Below are 20,925 nucleotides of genomic sequence, written 5' to 3' on the forward strand. Positions count from 1 at the left end.
TAAATAACTTGAAACCTAAAAGTAGGATGCTGCCACATCCAGACCTAAAATGTGTGAACTTTGTTTAAGAGAGGTAAATAATGAGTAAAGTGTTATAGCTAGAAAATGGTAACCTGTCTTATGTAATGGCAAAGCGTTTGGTGAAGATGTCATCTTCTAATTTGGGAACCGTTCCACAGAAATAATAAACTTACATCTCTAGGGCAAAATTAGAATGTAGAATGTTAATTTTTTGTGTTGTCTGTGTTTGGCAAAGCACTAGGAAAGAAAGAGATGAGCTCAGAAAATAATTAACCAGCATGTAATTAGTAATTAAATAGAATAAAGACAGTCCATGAATTCAGGGACTTGCAGAATGAAATATAAAACAATACTTTCAGAGGCAAAGTCCAGTAAAACTCAAACTGTAGTAATCAAAAGTGTGACCATCACACCCATTGTTAAAAGCCCTGAAGCAATTAAGGCCTCTCAGAGTAAGGATTCAGTTGTTATGTAATTCACTTCAATTAGACACATTTGCCAGAGAATAAGAGGCAGAGGGAGTGGTTCTCCCAATGAAACCTAAGAGAATCTCCCTAGGTGCCTATAAGTCAACCTAGAAAGACAAAGAATTGGAACCAGAAACTAAAGAAATACAGCAAAAACTAGGAAATATGACCTAAAAAAATACCACTAGAGTAGTTAACAGCACATGGAATCTACCAGAGTCAGATAAGGAGTCAACTAAGTTTTGGGGAAAAACGTTCTAAATGTTTAAAATTTTAACAAGATCCTTGGGCAGAAGGTAAGTTAAAAAAGCTGCTCATCTTTCCTAAGAGAGTGTATTCTCCGCCCCCCCCCAAAAAAAAAAAGAGTCTCCCAAAAGGATAAACTAAAACAATAAGGACTGGGAATCCATAAACAGAGGACCCAACCCCTCCAAACCCTCCAATAGAGCAGAATTACACCTTACCAGAAAACATACCTAATCCTCAGGAAGTGTTTATTCTCATCCATATTTGATTATTATCTATCAGCTTTAAGAGGAACACACAATTTTCCTTTTGGTTCACAGATATCCAGGCTAAGAAGTTCCATGCCAGACCCAATTAAGGTCTGATCTCTTTCAGGGTCTGAGGGTCTCTTTCAGGGTCTGAGACTCTGAGCTGGACACGGCAACTGTATGCCTCCTCTGAGAGTGTCTTATAGGGGGAATAGATGTCCTGTGCATGGAAATAAGTCTGTATCAGGGTTCTTCAGAGAAATAAAATCAACAGGGTATGTAGTATGTATGTGTGTATGTATCTATTTGTGGTCCTATTGGACTATAAACATTTTATCCTTCTCTGTGTTAACCTTGGTATTTTATCTGTCTGAAGATTTCACTGCCTGACAGATGTTGGACTAATGCCTGTGGATATTATCTTTTACCTATTCAGAAATGATTTCTTTTAAATGAAGAATTTGTTCTTCTTGTGCATGGGTGTGTGTGAGTGTGTGTGTGTAGAGATAGAGAGGCGGGGGGTGGGGGGGAGAGAGAAGGGGAGAGAAGGTTGGAGATTCAAGAGTTGCAGTTCCAGTACAAACACAGAATGCAGTCAGAATTCCTTCCTGCTAAGGGGAAGTCAAGTATGTGTTCTGTTCAGACTTTGACTGGTTAGATGAGTGCCAACCACATTACGGAGGGTAAAAGGCTTTATTCAATGTACAAGGATTTAAATGTCAATCTCAACTGAAAATAACCTTCACAAAAACATCCAGAATAATATTTGATCATATATCTAGGTATTGTGGTCCAGTCCAGTTGGCACATAAAATTAACCATCACAGAGACATCTGGGTATTTGGTGACAAGAAGGAGGTGCTGTCCACAACTTTTCAGCTTTTTTTCTCCTGTGCACCATCTTTTCACCTCTTTCTCTGATGTGCTTTTCCTGATCTCCTCTTTCACTTATATGTATCCTTATAATTTCCTTGGGCCCACGCAACTGCACTATCCCACCCTCAAGGCTCCATGAAGTTTCATGACACTCCAGAAATTAAATTACTTCCTTTGACCAGATGTGAGCAGATGCCATTTCTGGATGGAACTTTAACAAACCAAGACAAAATTCTCCAAACTCTTTGTTCCTTAGCCTTGGTAACCTTAAATGGTCCAGGGAGTATCAACTACCTCACCGTGGATTCTGGAGAGAAAATGAGGAGCAGAGTCCTGTGTTAACCCGTATTTGTGCCCAGTATGCACAAAAGGAATCCTCCCTGTTTTAAGCCACTTATATCATTGGGTGATTTGTTTCATAGCATAATTTAGCCTATCTTGCAAAAAAAAAAATGTATAACAGGAGGAAAGTTAGGAAGAGATATTATATGAAATATTTAGAGCACAGAGTTTCCATCTGGACAAAGTGATATTGAATCCTTCCCAGCTGTGTGACCATGTTAGAAATTATTCAGTCTCTCTGATAATTGGTTTTTATTATCTATACACTGGAGACACTTATGTATCTACTGAATTTCTACGATATGCCAGGCATTATTCTATTCATTGGAAGAATGAAGATGAATAAAATGGATGCTGAAAATTTACAAGTCTACTGACAACAAAATATAACACCACTAAATTCTTAGTCCACTACCTAAAACACTGTAGATAGTCAATACATGTTTCTGATTTCCTTTGGGCACTTACTTTAATGGAGAAGGATCCTAACCTTTACCTTTAACAGTACTCATACCACCTGCTAACAGGTGGTTAAAAAAAGAAAGTCATAGTCTAACTTTTTTTCCCTCTAATCAACATAAATGCCAAAAACAGACTAGAGTTTTGCTAAACTGAATGTTTGCTTCGGCATTCAGTACAACTGCCAAATTCATCACAAGTCTCCAGGGGGAGAGATTACTTTCCAGCAGGCAGTGATGCTTACTGGGGAAAACACCTCCTTTGCTTCTTCCCTATGACCTCTATATTATATATTATGTCCTTTCCTCTTAGTTTGTCCTCTGTAAAGGTGACCCAGATGAGAACAGAAGTGGGCAACTAATAAAGGGACAAACAAAAATAGATAAGAAATGTATGAAAAATATTAATGCTTATTAATGATAAAGAGAAAGAAAAATAATAGAACAGCAATGTCATCTGCTACAGAATAAATGCGGGTGCTTCCCTCCCCAAAATTCATATGTTGAAACCTAATCTCCATTGTAATAGTATTTGGAACTGGTTTTGTGTGTGTGTGTGGGGGTGCCTAATTAGGTCATGAGGGTGAAGCCCTCATGAGTGGGATTAGTGTCCTTAAAAGAGTAAGCGCCCAATGAGCTTCCTGGCACCGGAAGCCATGTAAGGACACAGAGAGAAGACAAATATCTAAGGACCAGGAAGGGGGTCTCCACCAGACACTGAATCTGCTGGATCCTTGATCTTGGACTTCCCAGCCTCCAGAACTGAAAAATACATGTTTGTTGATAAAGCCATCCAATCTCTGGCCTTTAGGCTAAATGGACTAAGACAGCATTCCTCAGATTATTTAATATTTAAAAAATACTGAATCATTCTCCTAAATTCCTGATAAAAACTTTCAAGATTTTAACAAGAATGTAAAATACTCACATTATGTGTGTTTGTTACTCCAATATTTTATTTGGAGGAACTGATTCTACTAACATAGTAAACGATAGCACCCAAAGTTATGATCATGTTTATTCCAGCCCTGTTTGTAACAATATAAAGCTGGATACAAATGCCTGAGTGAACACGGATCAGTGATAACGGAGGTTTTGTTTAGCAAGGGAGTATCCTGAGTATTAAGGAACTTAAAAGTCTTCTATATATACTCATTTTTTAAAAAATCACTGTGCATTGCTAGTGTAGGAAATAAAATCAGTAAATAAAATGAGCAAGTTTGGATAAAATTAAAACTTAGTTTACATCCACAATACAGCAGGCATTGCCAACTAAAGAATATCATCGAAATCAGGCCCTTATCAGAGGTTTGAAAATGTGTATTTCTTGATAGCTGATCAAATTTGCATCACCAATAAAAAACACAGACTTTTTTTTTAGGTTGCCAGCAAAAGGATCTTGAGTACACAGAGAAATGCTAGGTTCTTTCAAGAGTATCAAGAATACAAAGTATATATGTCAATTCTGTACATGGTGAATTAGAAATGAATGGATCCCAGCCCTTTTCTCCTTGGAAATTCTCATTTGGTGGGTGATTTTCCTAACATCTTATTCATGTCTCTTAGTACAGTAAAAAAATAGATCAATAGCAGGGCATCTGGGTGGTTCAGTAGGTTAAGTGTCTGACTTTGGCTCAGGTCATGATCTCACGGTTCCTGAGTTCGAGTCCCACATTGGGCTCTGAGCTGACAGCTCAGAGCCTGGTGCCTGCTTTAGATTCTGTGTCTCCCCCTCTCTCTGCCCCTCCCCCACTCCCTCTCTCTCTCTGTCTCTCTCTCTCTTTCTCTCTCTCTCTCAAAAATAAACATTAAAAAATTTTTAAAAGTGGATCAAAAGAAAAGGGCATATTAATTAAAATGTAACTTCTATTATAACTAACTGATGCTTTTGCCTGCAAGTGGGCAGTACTCAGAGGCATCCTTTGGACACATTATAGTGCTCTCTGGTGTTCCACACACAACTTGATTTCTCCCGAGTTTCTGGGAGGAGAGGTATGTGTGTTAGACCGGTAGGTACTCAGTTTTATTTGTTGTTAAGAAAAAGATGTTCTCTCCAAGAGAGGGAAATCTTTTCATTTCTTTTTAATACTTCTCCCTAAGGAATCAAGGTAAACACTTTTTTTTACTTTATAAGTAGACCTAAAACATACATGACTTTAAACATTTAAAAGTTTGAGAGAAAAATGCAGTAAGAAAATTTTGTAAACCCTGTAACTCAAGCAGCGAAATTAACCATTTTCCCTTTTTACTTCACTATCTAAATTTTATGGGGTTTCTGTAGCAATTTTTATGGTTTAAAATAAGAACGACTTACTTTCTAAAATAGATGGCACGTAAGTGATGAGGTATACTCTATCAGCATTCACTGCCATGTCTGACCACACACACACACATAAACACACTCACTCACACACACACACTCACACTCACTCACCAATGTCTTGTAATCTCAGAAATTAAAATATTAATATATCACAAACCTCTTGCTATCTAATGTAGCAAAAAAAAAATAAAAACATGTTGAAAAGTAAACTATTTTACACTATTATAAGATGTATTGCAGTTTTAAAACTGGAAATTTTTGAAAACAAGATGTATATCTTAAAACGTGGGGAACTTGCTAATTCACAATATGGAAGTAGGTGCGTATCAGAGAATTCCATTATCATGGAAGCAGTCTTTCTTTTTAGAAATGCACTAAGTATCTGTTTCATTAAATAAAAGCTCTTATTGAACACTTAATCTGCGATAAGTTTCTTAAAGATATCTAAAATTATTATAAAACTATATAGTAATTCAGATAATGCAAGTATTGTTAGTACACTAAGATTAAAACTATATAAAAATTTATGTAAATGTACAAGTTATAATATTCCTAGTTTAGAGTTATGAATTTTTTTCTCTCAATTTCTCAAACTCTCCATAACAGATCTATAATCTCTTTTATAATTTCAAAGCAGAACTAAATTTCAAACACTCAAATGCTGTGGAAATATTTTGGTGGGTGATTATATACAGTACTAAGTTTCATATGAAGAACTGCCTCTCTCCTATAAGACGAATATTAAAAAATGTTCAGAGGGTAATTTGTGTATTTGAATAAAAGGGCCTATTTCTCATCTGAGTTCTTCTCAGCTGCAAAAGATCCAATTCTGTTGCTTTGAGACATCTCCTCTTTAAAAACACAAAAAGTAAGGGGCGCCTGGGCAGCTCAGTAGGTTAAGCATCCAAGGTGGGCTCAGGTCATGATCTCCCAGTCCACGAGTTCCAACCCCGCAACGGGCTCTGTGCTGACAGCTCACAGCCTGCAGCCTGCTTCAGATTCTGTGCCTCCCTCTCTCTCTGCCCCTCCCCCAATCAGGCTCTCTCTCTGTCTCTCAAAAAATAAACATTAAAAATTTTTTAAATACAAAAAAATAAAAAGCAAATTATTAAAAAAAAAAAGAAAATCTCTGACTTGTTGATTGCCAACAACTCGAAGATAGCTAAGACTTTTGTTTTTCTTTTTAAATAGGGGCACCCACACCAAACTGATGGCTTTATCAAGGTCTAAAAGAGCTCAACTACTGGCTGTATCAGTCAATTACCTTCCAACACCTTCTAAAAGGAAAAATTAAATGGGTGAAAGTTTGACTTGTAACCCTGATAAATTCGGTCGAAATTCAATGCTTATCCATCTGTGGGGGGCGGGGGGAAAGTACACAGAAAATGGTACCATCGTCTAATAAGCAGTTCACAATGTGTTTCAGGAGTCAATCCAAATGTATAGAATGAAATGACGAACATTGCTAATACAGTATTTTCCCAAGACTTCTTTTTGTATGAACATGTAGTTCATGCCTATTAGCTAAATATTTATGCTTACTTTGTTGCTCCCTACTATTATAATTTTGCATAGTCAATATGACAGTAATTAATCTCAAAAGACAGCCATTATACCAGAGCCCTGGTAGGAAATATCTGGCACGTTCAGATTAAGATGATTTGTGGAGAATATATTTTAAAGTTTTTTGTTTTAATGTTAATTTATTTTTGAGAGAGAGAGAGAGAGAGAGAGAGAGTAGGGGAAGGGCAGAGAGAGGAGACACAGAATCCGAAGCAGGCTCCAGGCTCTGAGCTGTCAGCACAGAGCCCGATGCAGGGCTTGAACCATGAACTACGAGATCATGACATGAGCCGAAGTAGGGCGTTCAACTGACTGAGCCACCCAGGTGCCCCTGTGGAGAATATATTTTAAAAGGGGCTATTTACAAAGAGGTAATCAGGGTGTAGAGGAACTGGGGTGCAGGGCTCTGAGGCAGTAAGACAAATTGACCTATTAATACCACTAGGTCAGAAGGGAGTAGGTTGGGAGAGACGTTCATGTAGACAGTGTCCACATGTTTCACCCATAGAAGATCTATGGTTGAAATATCCAGCTATCTTAGATAAACATGCAGAAAGGGAGTGAATACCCTGATCTCACTTTTCCTTTTTTTTTTTCTTTTTTGAGAGAGAGAGAAAAAGAGACAGACCATGGAAGTGAGCATGAGGAGGGAAGAGGCAGAGGAAGAGGGAGAAAGAGAAACTTAAGCAGGCTCCACATTTGATTTCACCATCATGAGATTATGACCTAAGCCCAAATCAAGAGTTGGACGCTTAACTGACTGAGCCACCAGGTACTCCTTACTTTTCCTTTTTATTATCTCTTGTTGGTGCTCTCCTTTGGCCAAAGGAGCTACAATCCATTGATCTAGCTTTTATAGGTCAGCCTCCAGAGCAGAGGGCAGCATTAAATGAGCAAAGAATACTCAAGTGAACAACTAAATGGACGCTGGGGAATAAATGGAGGTCATTCTTGGTTAGTTTCTGTGATGTATCCTATACAGACAGGGTTGCAGGGATTAGCCCAGCACATATGCCAAAGAGTTACAGAAGAGGCATAGATAGACCTTACAGCCATTCATGTCCCTGAATTAGGAACTGAGACACCTCCCAAATTAAGTGATTATCAATAAGTCTTTATGGACTTCCCTTAATTGTGAAAGATTCTAGATTTTTAAACTGTTATTGCCTTGGGAATTAAGTAGATTTTGCAGACACTCCTATGAAAAACAGTGATCATATGAGTGAGCACCACACAAGCAATAGAAATCAAATTTTAATTGCACATACGCCACATTCAAGACTTTTTGCTGGGGGAAAGACAAATTAAATCCACCATACTTTTCTTAAATAACTTTTTCTCTTCATATAAAGTTACAACTAATGAGAAAACAGAAAAGTTAATTAAACAATAAATTATTTAGCCCACAAGCTACCAAACAATCACGTTGGTTTTGCCTGATGCCTTTCCACAGACTGTAAGGTCTCCTAAGGCCTGAGCAAGGTGTATGGCGGAGAAAGCTTAATCCATCCATTTCACTGCATACAGCTTATAGGTAAAACTGGGAATAGTATTCCAAAAGGGAGTCTTGGAAGATTAGACCTGGGACAAATATACTCAACTCAGGCTGCTGAGCCACTTAAGTTAGAGGAAGAAGAGGAGTAAACAGGGAAAAACATGAGAACCTATTTTGGAAAGGCAAACATGAAAACACAGAGAAGGTGAGCGTGGAGTGATTCCTAGGCCTTCGCTCAGATGCCTCACAGTTTCTTAAGGATTTTCTATGTTCTCCTGTGGGCATTTACGGGGTGAATTCAAAAGACCCAGAAAAAGATTTTATTTTCTTAGAAATAATGTGATCAATGGCTATTCTTTTATCAAGTGGTCACAACCATACTTTTTATGTGTATATGTGTGTGCAGATGTGTGCATACCATACATATGGATAATTTCAATTATTTAAATACAGGGATCATCAATACAAAGCACATATATGATTCATTCTGCATGTTTTTTAAACATTTTTATTTTAATGATTTGAAATGGTTTTTAAAAGGCTATCCGATTTCACGCTTTTATTATTTCAGGGTCAAAGTATTTTATTAAATGTAATACTAAATGTGAACAGAACAATGTTAAAGGATTGTTTAGGGGTTAAAGTGTTAATTCAACTCATTAATAATTAATGACTGGCAAGCCTTTTGTTAGGAGACCCAGGGGCCAAACAAATAACCAAATTATTTGTCCTGACCTCCTGAGGCTCTGATGAAGTGATGAGGCATAGACAGTTAACAGTCATTAAGATAGATTTTGATATGGTATATAAGAGAAGTATTTGCATGTGACCAGGGATTGAATGACAAAGAAGGGGACTATTATGGTGAGAGTAATTTAAGCAGTGCTTAGGAGCACAATTTTTCTTCTAAGTTTTTTGTTTTGTTTTTTGAGAGAGAGAGAGAGAGAGAGAGAGAGAGAGAGAGAGAGAGAAGACTGAAACCGAAGCAGGCTCCACACAGCGCAGAGCCCAATGCGGGGCTGCAACTCATGAACCATGAGATCATGACCTGAGCCAAGATCAAGAGTTGGAGGCTTAACTGACTGAGCCATCCAGGGCCACCCCCTACCCTGAAAGCAAAATTTTAACACTCAGGTCCAGTGTAGGAAGTGAAACGGTAGCTAAAATTAATTCACTTAATTCTTGAGTTCTGACCATTTTAGATACTGTGCGAGATACTAGAAATATGCTGCACAACACAGTAAAAGCAGCCCCTTCTCTTGTGGAATTTACCACAGATGGGCAAAGAACAGCCATTGTTTACAGAAGTTTGAATGGATAAAAGGAGCTAGATTAGAGGGAAAAACTGAGAACAGTGAGATGAAAGAGGTTTGTTTGATTTGGTTTTAGATGGTTGAATCTTTTCATGATAAGGGAAACATAAGCATGGTTGGTTTTTGTCTGTGTGGAAGGAACCAGGAAAATGGAGAGATGCAAATCTGGGAGGAATAGCTGATTTAATAAAGTTGATAACACATGTAAAGCATTAGGATTAAAATCTAATGTAGGAGGTTACATTGGGAAACAAATACGGTAAGGATAGAAACAGATATTTTCAGGTACAGTGAAGAAAAATTTAGTGATGTTCACATTGGGTAGCCTTATCTTTACGAGAAAGCAAGAGGCTTTTTTATCTGAAACTGAGCAAGTCTAGGAAAGATATGAGTTTCAGAAGAACAGATATTTTGAACAATTATGGAAGTGTGGGAACACGTGAAGTGGTCAAATCCTACTCAGGACCAGGCAGGGTCAGGCAGCATGGAAATGTTCAGTATCTATGATGTTTCAGCAAACAGGCACGATCCTTGCCTGCATGGGGCATTAGATCTAATACATAAAATACATAAAATATTCAAATAAAATACATAAAATACATAAAATGAATACATAAAATATTCAAATAACTACACAAATAAATATCACCCTGGCAACTGTCAAAGTATGTGTAACATGGGATAAGATTGGGAGAGAACAGAAAGATAAGAGAGAACCCCCAGTACAATTGGCTGACTTCAGGTTCAGGGAGAGGAACCAAACAAAAAACAAACTAATCATGGTGTCGGGGAACCACACTGACAGAAAGATAAAAGAAGGGCAAATAGGGGGTTGAGTAGGAGTCTGAGAGCAGAGTAGGTGGAAATACATTACAGCTGCGGTCAAAAAGCAGGCTTTCAAAGATTTACTGGCAGCAGAGCAGATATGAGAGACAAAGTGATTCCAGACAAAAATTCAATGCATGTGCTTTGAGGAGAAATCAAGTCCTGTCACAGGTGCACACACAAACCCCACCGTCCCCAGGGAGAGCTCACCCATCCCAAGGATCCAGCAGTTATCCACATTCAGTCACAATCGACTCCAAGCCACTTTAGATAATTTTTCTTTCTCACTTTTTAAAAGCTGTTAATGTTGTACTCACATTCATTCAGTGTGTCAGATGTTCCAGTTTATTTGGTCCCACTCTTTCTGTGTGATCTTGCAGCCTTGCAATACGGAGAACCATTTCTAGGAAAGAGATAAAATTAAAACACAACATTACACTTAAGTTAGAAAATAGCCCAAGCAACATTATTTGAATTAAAATCTACCTAATAGAATAACTTACAGGGAAGAATTTATATTTCTATGAATTTTCCAAGAAGGTATTAATGTTACAACATATTGGACTTGAGGTTTGTAAGAATAAATAAAAGGACCCTCATTTACAGTCTTTTTATTTTTAATGTTTGTTTATTTTTGAGAGAGAGAGAGAGAGAGAGCGCACGCAAGTGGGGGAGGGGCAGAGAGAGAAGGGGACACAGAATCCAAAGCAGGTTCCAGACTCTGAGCTGTCAGCACAGATCCCAATGTGGGGCTCAAACCCATAAACCGTGAGATCATGACCTGAGCCGAAGTCAGATGCTTATCCAACTGAGCCACCCAGGCACCACAAAAGGACCCTCATTTAACATGGAGATGGGAAGTCCTGCTGGGGAGCTCTCTAGTGTGTGCCACTCCCTGTGGCCTGCATAATCAGCAAAAAAATAGGAGGATGAAAGTTATTTTGATAAGGGAGGAAATTTTTCACATGGGAATTTTATCTCCTGCTTTTAAGAAAAAGAAGAAAGTTCTCTTCCCCCCTCAGCAACAACATACTAAACCACTACTTGCAGTCAATGAGAACCCACTACAAGTTCAAACTTCTTCCTCTCTAATGAACTTTTGTTCCAAACAATCCTCCCCAATTTCCTCCTAAAGCCTAATTAAAGCTGATAGTCCCATTGTCTCTTCAGACTTGTCTGTAGTTCACCATAATTTGCTTGTCCTGAATCGCAATTTCTCTGGTAGTCCTGAATAATCTCATCTTGTTAGTAAAATAACTATTTTATTTTTTAGGTTGACAGACTTTTGGTAGACTATAAAAGGCTTTTTTGAAAAATGATAGTAATGGGGGGCACCTGGATGTCTCAGTCGGATAAGCAACCAACTCTCAATTTCAGCTCAGGTTGGCTCAGGTCATGATCTCACAGTATTCAAGATAGAGCTCTGCATAGGATTTCACAGTCAGGGCAAAGCCTGCATGGGATTCTCTCTCTCCCTCTCTCTCTGCCCCACCCTTTTAGTGATGTTCACATTGGATAGCCTTATCCAATGGATATTATCCAATTGGATAGCCTTATCCAATTGGATAGCCTTATCCAAAGTCATTCTCTTTCTCTCTCCCTCTCTCTCTTTCTCTCTCAAAATAAACAAATACACTTAAAAACATAAAATAAAAAATTATAGTAATCATAATATTTAGTTTTGGATAAATATCTCCCTTTATCAAACTTTTCTTTCTACTGAACTGTTGAGTAAGATTTTCCATAAAGACAAAAAAGTATATCTGCCTATTCATTCCCTTCATTCTTTGGACCCTCTATTTTAGTCAAATGAATTTATTACTCATTCCTGAACATGCTCTGACTTTTCATGCCCTTGTGGCATTGTTTACGCAATCTTATCTGCCTGTTATGTCATTATTATTTGTCCATTCCTATTTCCTATTTCCTACCCAAAGAAATAACAGTCATTCTTTAATACCCAGCTCAAATATGACCTTTTCCCCCTGAAACTGCCTATCAAATTTAATCTCTGTCTTATCTATATTTCCACAGAGTGTTTCTTGTCATCTATTATGAGACTTACAACCAGTGTTTGTAATTCTCTCTTCCTGCCTTTAAAGCTCAGAGGCAGGAAGAATGTTTTATCTGTGGAAATTGTTTGGTTGTTTGGTTGGTTTCCCCTTAATCACCATCTGCCCTGTGCACATAATGGACACTCAAATATAATGGATAATTGCTTCTTACTTTATTGTAGTGTAAAACAGACATTTTAGTAATGCTACAGTCAGGACTTTAGACCATCTCCATCTGATATTTCTTTTCAATTAAAATACTGTTTTCACTTGGCTTCCAGAATATCATTCTCTCCAGTCTTCCTTCCCTAATCGGTTACATTTTCTTAGTCTATGTTGAGGGTTTCTCCTTATTTTTCCAGCCTTGTAATAATATAGTACACCATGGCTCACATCTTGAACATCCCTTATTTTCTATTAGACTACCTCCCTTCAAGTTCTATTCCAAGCTTATGATTTTAAATATCATCTATACACCCAGGATTGCCAAATGTCTATTTTAGTCTATACTTCTGCATGAGAGCCATACTTAAATCAACTGTTTACTTGATAGACCCACTTAGAGTGCTCATAGGTGATTTAAAATTAGCATATCTAAAACTAAACTTCAATTTTCTCCTCCTAATTTTTTTTTTCCCTCAGGTAAGGGCACCTCCATCCTACCTTTATTTCCCCCGACAAGCCTACACATTTGGATTCACCTTGCCACCACTCTTTCCCTCATACCTCATATCAAGTATGTTAACAGATCTCATCGGTGCTAAGTTCAAAAGATATCCCAAATGTGTCTGAAATAGGACTACTTTTCCCCATCCACACTTCTAAAACACTGGTCTAAGCCACTATATGTTGTTTTAAGTTTTTTGCAATGGAGTCTTCTTATTTTATTCTATCCCTTCCTTTTGTCTACTCTCAAAATAGCAGCCAGGATGATTCTATTAAAAGATAAATCAGATTAAGCCTCTTCTCTTCTCAAAGTCTTCCAGTAGCTTCCATCTTATACTAATAAAAGCCAAAAACAATAAAAGGTTAGCAAAATCCTACATGCTCTGGTCCTATGTTAGCTCTCAGATGTCTCGTTCACTGCACTCACAACACAATGGTCTCCTGGCTTTCCTTAAAAATTCCAGGTACGTTTCATCCTCTGGGCTTTGCTTCTGCTGTTCCCTCTCCAAGAAATATTCTTTCTGCTGGTCCAGCTGTACCTCTTACAAACCTCCACTGGGAGTCCTTCAGTTTCTTTTTTTTTCAGTGAAGCTTCTCTGTTTGTCCTATTTAAAGGAAGGACCCCCTGCATCTGGTACTGCCTATCCCTGTTCTTACCTTAATTTTTCTTTACTTATTCCATCTAGTCAACTGTGTCTTTCACATATAGATTTTTAAAAATCATTCTTCTTTTTCCATTAAAAGCATGTAAACTCCCCGAAGGCAAGAATTTTCATTGATTTTATGTACTGCTATACTTCTAGTGCCTTGAATTAGGGCTGGTACATGGTCAGGGCTTAACTGTGTTTGTTAAAGGGTTCATTCTTTTGACATAAGAAAACCTAAGGTCCAGTTTCTATTTCACTGTGTTTTGGTTGTGTAACTTCATTCAGTCCCAGATCTTCAGCAATACAACTAACGTAAGCACATCAACTCAGTCACTTGCCCAAGGGAGCTGAGTAAATAAAATGAAACAATCAGTAAAAAATGTAATCTGAGTATCAAAAGGCACTAAATAGGACATTACAACCTGAATATGCAAAATAGTGGAGTCTTACTTCAATCCTGATATCAATTGTATATTACATTCCAATTGACACAAACATGTTTTTCCGTGATTTTTCAGAGATCTGATATAGTTCATAAAGTTAATTTATGGTGAACTCAGTACCAACGTTGGGTTTTTGGATCTTAAAATAGGCCATTTTCTACCATAATAACTATTATTAACATCTAAAAATAAGCAATTTATATTTGCCTGATTTATAGAGCTGGGAAAATATGTCATAGTCTAATAATAAAATTAATAATGATATCAATAATATCTGACAGTGTGGAGCACTTGTTATATATAGATCAGATACTGCTCTAAGTGATTATCTGGATTAATTCATCTAATTCTCAAATAATCCATGAGTTTGCTACTATAATTATCCCCATTAAAAATGGGAAAACAGGCAGAGAGAGATTAAGTAATTTATATAACAATACAGCTGGTAAGTTATGAAACAGGTGCCAACCTAGTCAGTTCTGTGACACAGAGGACTGATTTTTTTTAATTGTAGTTGACACATGATGTTACATTAGTTTCAGGTGTTCAACACAGTGATTTGACAATTCTATACGTTATCCTATGCTCACCACAAGTGTAGCTGCCATCTGTCACCCTACAACATTGACTATATTCCCTATGCTGTACCTTTCATCCCTATGATTTATTCCATAACTAGAAGCCTGTACCTCCCACTCTCCTTCACCCATTTTGCCCACCCACCCACTCTCCTCCCTCCCCTCTGGCAACCACCAGTTTGCCCTCTGTGTTTATGGGTCTGTTTCTGCTTTTTTTGCTTGTTTAGAAAAAAAAATATTAATTAAAAATTACTTTCCCAGTTTTATTGAGATATAATTAACATATAACATTATGTAAATTTATATATATTGCCACAATATGCCTAATTATCTCAAAAAAGTTTAGTTAACATCCACCACCTCATGTTGTTACAATTTTTTCCCTGTGATGAGTAATTTTAAAATTTACTCTTTTAGCAACTTTCTAACACACACTTCAATATTGTTAACTATTAGGGCAACTGAGGGGCTCAGTCGGTTAAGCGTCTGACTTTGGCTCAGGTCATGATCTCACAGCTTATGAGAGTTGGAGCCCGGCGTTGGGCTCTGTGCTGATACCTCAGAGCCTGGAGCCTACTTTGGATTCTGTGTCTCTCTCTTTCTTTGCCCTCCCCATTTTCTCTCTCCCTTTCTCCCTCTCTCCCTCTCTCCCTCTCCCTCTCCCTCTCCCTCTCCCTCTCCCTCTCTCTCTCTCTCTCAAAAATGAATAAACAGTAAAAAAATTAAAAAATGTATTGTTAACTAGTGTCATCATTTTGCCATCCCAGTAATATAACATCTGGAGTCAATACAGCAGAGTTCCCCAAAGCCAGTCACTTTTACACTTGAGAAAGTTTAGTGAGTATCTGGAAGCCTAATCAGGAGTTTAAAAACAGAGTCACTGATACTATAGTAACATTCTTTAAGACCTGGTTATTTGATGGTATTTATCTGAGAAGCATTCTCAAGAGTGATTCACTCTTCTTTGTAATTGCTTCTCTCAACTGATTCATTGTAATATTGGAGTAATAGCAGAATTCACTCTATGATTACCAATAGCCAATAAAATAGTTATGACAAATGCCAGTCTCCTTGACACTGCATGAGTCACTTCAAAGAATCACTTGAGAATGTTCTATCAGTACTGATCGTGCACTGGTAGAAAGGGAAGAAGATGAATGCCAAGGCCTGGGTCCTCCTCTAGTTCTGACAGTTGGCTTCTTTCTGATAAACAGCTATTCTGGCAGGGAAAAACAAAACAAAACAAAACAAAACAAAACAAAACAAAACAAAACTTAATCTCTTCTGACCTTTATTCATTTGGATGAGAACACTACAATGATTCTGAACTGTCACAGGAAAAAGTTCCAAGAGAAGGGTGAGGTAATCCTATAGATAATTCACTATACTTGACAACAAACTAAGGGACAGTTTCTGAATACACCTGTCCCAAACCAAGGATGTATTTTGTATAATCACCATCATTATAATCAAATCACAGCTGTATGTACCATATGATGAACAAATACAATATGCTCAATATTAGGGTAAGTTCATTACATGGTTGATTTTCATTCTGTGTTGTATAAGATTGGTTTAAAATTGCCAATGGTTAGTTTGAGGCAGGTAAACATGGCATTCTCAAAAATATAATCTAAGTAAAATAGACTCAAGGAAACTGAGGTACAAAGGAGTTAACTGCTCCTTCAGTTTTTGTATCTTTACACTTGTGTGCAAAGAAATATTTACTTGTATGAATTCCAAGCATTTCTCCAACTAGAAAATGATACAATATAACGACTGTGTCTTACAAATGCATGTTTTAAGACACATCTGGAACTGATGAAACTCTGTAACTCTACTGAAGGTGAGTGGGTAGGTGGCCACATAGGGTTGGGGCAAATGGAAAGAATATCATCCAAATAGTAAAATATTGAACATTAATGTTTTCAAAAAGCATCTATGATATGAATTTTGAAAGTGAGATTTAATTGAACAAAAAAAAAAGATGGCATTATGACAATTCTGAAATCCAAAGAGATGCCATGGTTTTGGTGCTTACATAAATGTAGCCAAAATTATCTTCTCAATGCTTGTTACAAATGGCTCTAAAAAACCACTTTCAAATTGTTATATCTTCTCTGCACAATAGTAAATTCTAGCACTTATGCCAGTTAATAATTAATTCTTAAATATCCCATTTTTCCTGAGAAATCATCTTACTATATGTAAGGAATGAATGCCCTACAAAATGAAAAAAAAATCCATTATTTGTTCATTCACTCATCCATTCATTCAACACACATTAACAGTGCTCACTGTTTTAGGCACTATTATTAACAGCTGAGGGTTTACCAGAAAATAAGAAGCTAGTTTGTAGCAAGCACTGGACCTGTAACAGTCCAGAGTTGAAAGTTACCTCTATGAAAATGGAAAGAGCTTGAGAAAAAATCTGAGACAAATTTCCTCCCCTAGACCTTACTGAAAATGCACTAGAGGTTGCAGAGACTTCTTTCCGTGGCAGCTTTTTGAGCAAATGTTTCCAGAAAAAAAATGTGTTGCAGAAAATAATTTAGAACTAGTTTTCCAACTCTGCTTCCTTCACTCAATCACCTAGTCATCAGAACATCTGCTCCAACAAGAAAAAAAAAAATGTCATGAAGGCTGGAGCTTGTTTAGTTCACCACTGTATTCCCAGCACCAAGAACAAAGCCTGCACTGTGTCTATGAGGATCCAATCAGTTTAGTTCACACCAAGTGCTAGATTACTCTGTTACAGACATGAGTCCTATTTGGTTCTACCTCTCAAGGACATTATTCCAGGTGGTTAATTACAGGCATTTATAAAGCACAGACTATGCACCAGATACATAATTCATCCTATTATTTTAATCTTACATTGCCATGGCTCCATCACTTTGCCCTTTTCATCAATGTGCCTTAGTTTCCTCATCTATAAAACTGATAATAATAGTACTTAACTATTGAAGCTGTGAGTATAAGTACTTATAAAGTACATAGACTCATAGTGTGCACCATATAAGTACATACTAATATACTATTATTTAAAGCTCATGATAACACTTTGAAATAGATTTTATTATCTCCATTATACAGAGGAGCAAACGAGTGCATGATGGCTAAACGGTTCGACCAAAGGCCCACAGTTCACTTGTTGCACAGTTCATTTGAGTTTAGAAGAGTTTCTCTAATCTTCCCTGTCTGTCCATACCATTGCCTACTTTCTTGGATCAGACCCAAATGCCTTCCTACTTAGACTTGTCAACAACTAGTTTTCAGGTATCACTTTCTCTGGCTTTTTTTTTTTTAAGTTTATTTATTTTGAGAGAGAGCAAGAGCAGGAGCAAGGAAGGGGCTGACAGAGAGGGAGAGAAAGAACCCCGAGGAGGCTCCACACTATCAGTACAAAGCCCGATGTGGGGCTCAATTCCCCAAACAGTAAGATGGTGACCTGAGCTGAAATCAAGAGTTTGACGCTTAAACCAACTGAACCACCCAGGTGCCCCCCTTTTTTCTAGTTTTATCTAACACCCTTTACATCTTTCACACAATCCACTTTCCACGTATTACTTAAGCACATATCTAATTGTATTATTTTCCTCTGCATTGAAACCCAAGGGACTCTGTATTGGTTATAGAATAAACTTCAAGGTTTTTAGAAGAGCTTGCATGCTCTTAATATTTTAAAATATTCAATAGATTGATGTTCAATCCTTATAGTCAAAGCAGTAAACAACTCAGATTAGATAATCCAAAAAAATCAGGCAGATCTGTGTTCAAAGCATTGATAATCTAGTTCTTGGTTGTGTGGTAGCCTTCCAAGTTATTTTACTTCTTAGATCCTTACTATCTTATTTGAAAAATGGGGATAGTAACATTTAACACATACTTGTTGGTGCATATAAGAGACACTTAGTAAATGATGTTTATTATCATCATCCCTGGTACAAGAGCAGCACAAACCATATTTAAGAGATCACACATGAAAAAAAAAAAATTCTAACAGATCCCAAGTGTGAAAAATGGAGTGAAATAAATAGTAGAATTGGCTAGTATCAAGCAATGGCATAGTATTTCAGAGTTAGATTGCCAATGTAATTTTATGTGAAAAGAAAATTCAACTATAAATAGACTATTTTATATATATATATAATATATATGTATTATATATATAATACATATATATTATATATATACCAACCTGATGAAAACAAACAAACAAACAAACACTAATAAGTTTTATCATTGTATAGATTAGAGCAGGTTTGTAATAGATTTGCTAGTAATAAATAGAAACATGCTATACCCTACTCCTAACTTGAAATATTAAGAATCACTATCTGATTTTATATCTCTCCAAGAATATGCTTTCCTTCTAATGAATGCTCTCATATAGATTTTACAGATGCTTATGTTAAATATAGGTTAACTGACAGAATATTTTGAAATGCTCAGAGTGATTAATCAAGGCTGCTTCATTTAGTGATGAGAGATATTCAGTGAGAATTCAAGATTTCAGTTTAGTTAAATTAAGTTCATAAGCATGAAAACTCATTTGAACTCAAGAAAATATTTTGGGCATATAGAAGCCAAATGGTAATACTGTAAAACATAAGCCTAGCATTGGTGACCCTAAACTAACTTCCAGGTATCCTTACCTTGGTTGGCAGTGTTAGCTGAGAAGTAAACACATAGTTTAGTTTGTTTTCACCTAAATAAATTCATATTAGATAAGATCATACTTCCAGCACTCATTTATCCAAATGCTTATTAAGTACCAACTAAGTACTAAGCGATCTGCTAAGTACTAAAAATAAATGGAGTCATACAATGTTTTTTCCTGATTTTACTGTTCTCATAATCTAATTAGGAAATAGAAATAGGAAATAAATGTGCTATTTTGCTTGTGATGGTGTATGTACAGAATAGAGAAGGGTACCCGTACGGCTATGTTAGTTCGGGCCCATCAAAGAGCACACACCAAGATGGAAATAGACATAAAAGAAATGTATTGGGGGAAATGTCTGTGAAGGATAAAGGGTGAGCAATCAATAGGAAGAAAAGACAGCTTTTAGACTAGTGTAGGAGTCTCACATGGGTAAAGGAGAATAGAAGGGCAGAAGTTTGGATAGAAAGAGGTTGGAACTGCTGCACAGTTTCAAGAAAGATTCCACTAGGCCCATGGGACATCCCTGATCTAGAGTCCCCTGTTAGAGGAGTCCTGTGTTTCATAGGAATAGGCCTGAACTAGTAGCAGTCCTTGGCTCAGAGAAGCTCACTGGAATCATTGCCTGGCAGCAAAAGCCTTGGTGGATATTGACAGCAGCAGTTAGGGCTGCCAATCAGTCATGATGGCCAACACCATGGGTGTGGTCAGTTTTATTTGTAGAACCAGATTTCAGAAAGAGTTTTGAAAAATGAATAGGAAGTCTCAAAGTAGATGGGTAAATGTATTCCAGGCATGAACCAATGCATAGAGACATAAAACAACATGACAAATGGGGAGTTACAAGGAGTGCACCAGGCTGTAGGATATATCCAAGGGGGTTGGCAGGCACTACCTCAAGAGGTGAGACCAGAGAGGGAGGCAGGACTCCAGCCAGGTAGGGTCAGGCAAGTTCTACAAAGATGGTTGACTTTACTCTGCAGATAATTTGGAGTCACTAAAGCGATTAATGCTGGACAGAGACAATATGGGATCTGCATGGTAGAAAGAGTCTCATCAGGTATAGAGTGTATTCAGATGGCGAATTCAGGAAGTGAAGGAGAAGGAGACACTAGCGGTAAAAAGACAGTATGTATCACACAGACTTATGTTCTAACTCTGACTCCACTCTTTACCAATCATGTGACCATAAACAAGTCATTTAATAAGCCAGAGCCTCCATTACTAATTATATCAGGAAATACACACCTACTTACTTCAAGGTGACATGAGCATCACAGGTATAAAATGAATAGGATCAGGCTTAAGAGTTCGGGTATTGACAGTAGACATAAACCTACACTCGTATCCTGGTGAAGTTATGTGACTTGAGTCATGTCTTATATAAACTTCTATAAACCTTGGCTTTCTTCTATGTAAAATGGCAACAAGATCACATCTACCTTCTGGAAGGAACGATTCTCTATGAGGTGATCTGTGCAAAATCTCAGCTCACTCCCTGCATCAAGGAAATGCTCAGTAGCTGAGTGTTAGCTGTTATGCTAGGTGCTGTTCACATTGATAATGTTCTGTTCTCACTGCATCTCTGCAGGCAGGCTATTCTCTCCCCAAGTTTTGAGGAGCATATTGACGCTTGAAGAGTTTAAATAACTGCTCACCATCACACAAATGACTGTACTGGGTTACAATTCTCG

At 37.3% G+C, this 20,925-nt stretch overlaps 1 long non-coding RNA gene across 1 annotated transcript in view; it reads right to left on the reverse strand.

Moving 5' to 3' along the window:
- Positions 1 to 20,925, reverse strand: part of LOC122231198 — a 419,598-nt gene that overhangs the window by 236,728 nt on the left and 161,945 nt on the right. Inside the window, exon 4 of the long non-coding RNA XR_006208392.1 lies at positions 10,495 to 10,580. This is a non-coding gene — a long non-coding RNA (uncharacterized LOC122231198). The remainder of the gene's footprint in view (positions 1 to 10,494; positions 10,581 to 20,925) is intronic.

Source organism: Panthera tigris, chromosome D1 (genome assembly GCF_018350195.1).
Source record: "Panthera tigris isolate Pti1 chromosome D1, P.tigris_Pti1_mat1.1, whole genome shotgun sequence".
Taxonomy (NCBI): domain Eukaryota; kingdom Metazoa; phylum Chordata; class Mammalia; order Carnivora; family Felidae; genus Panthera; species Panthera tigris.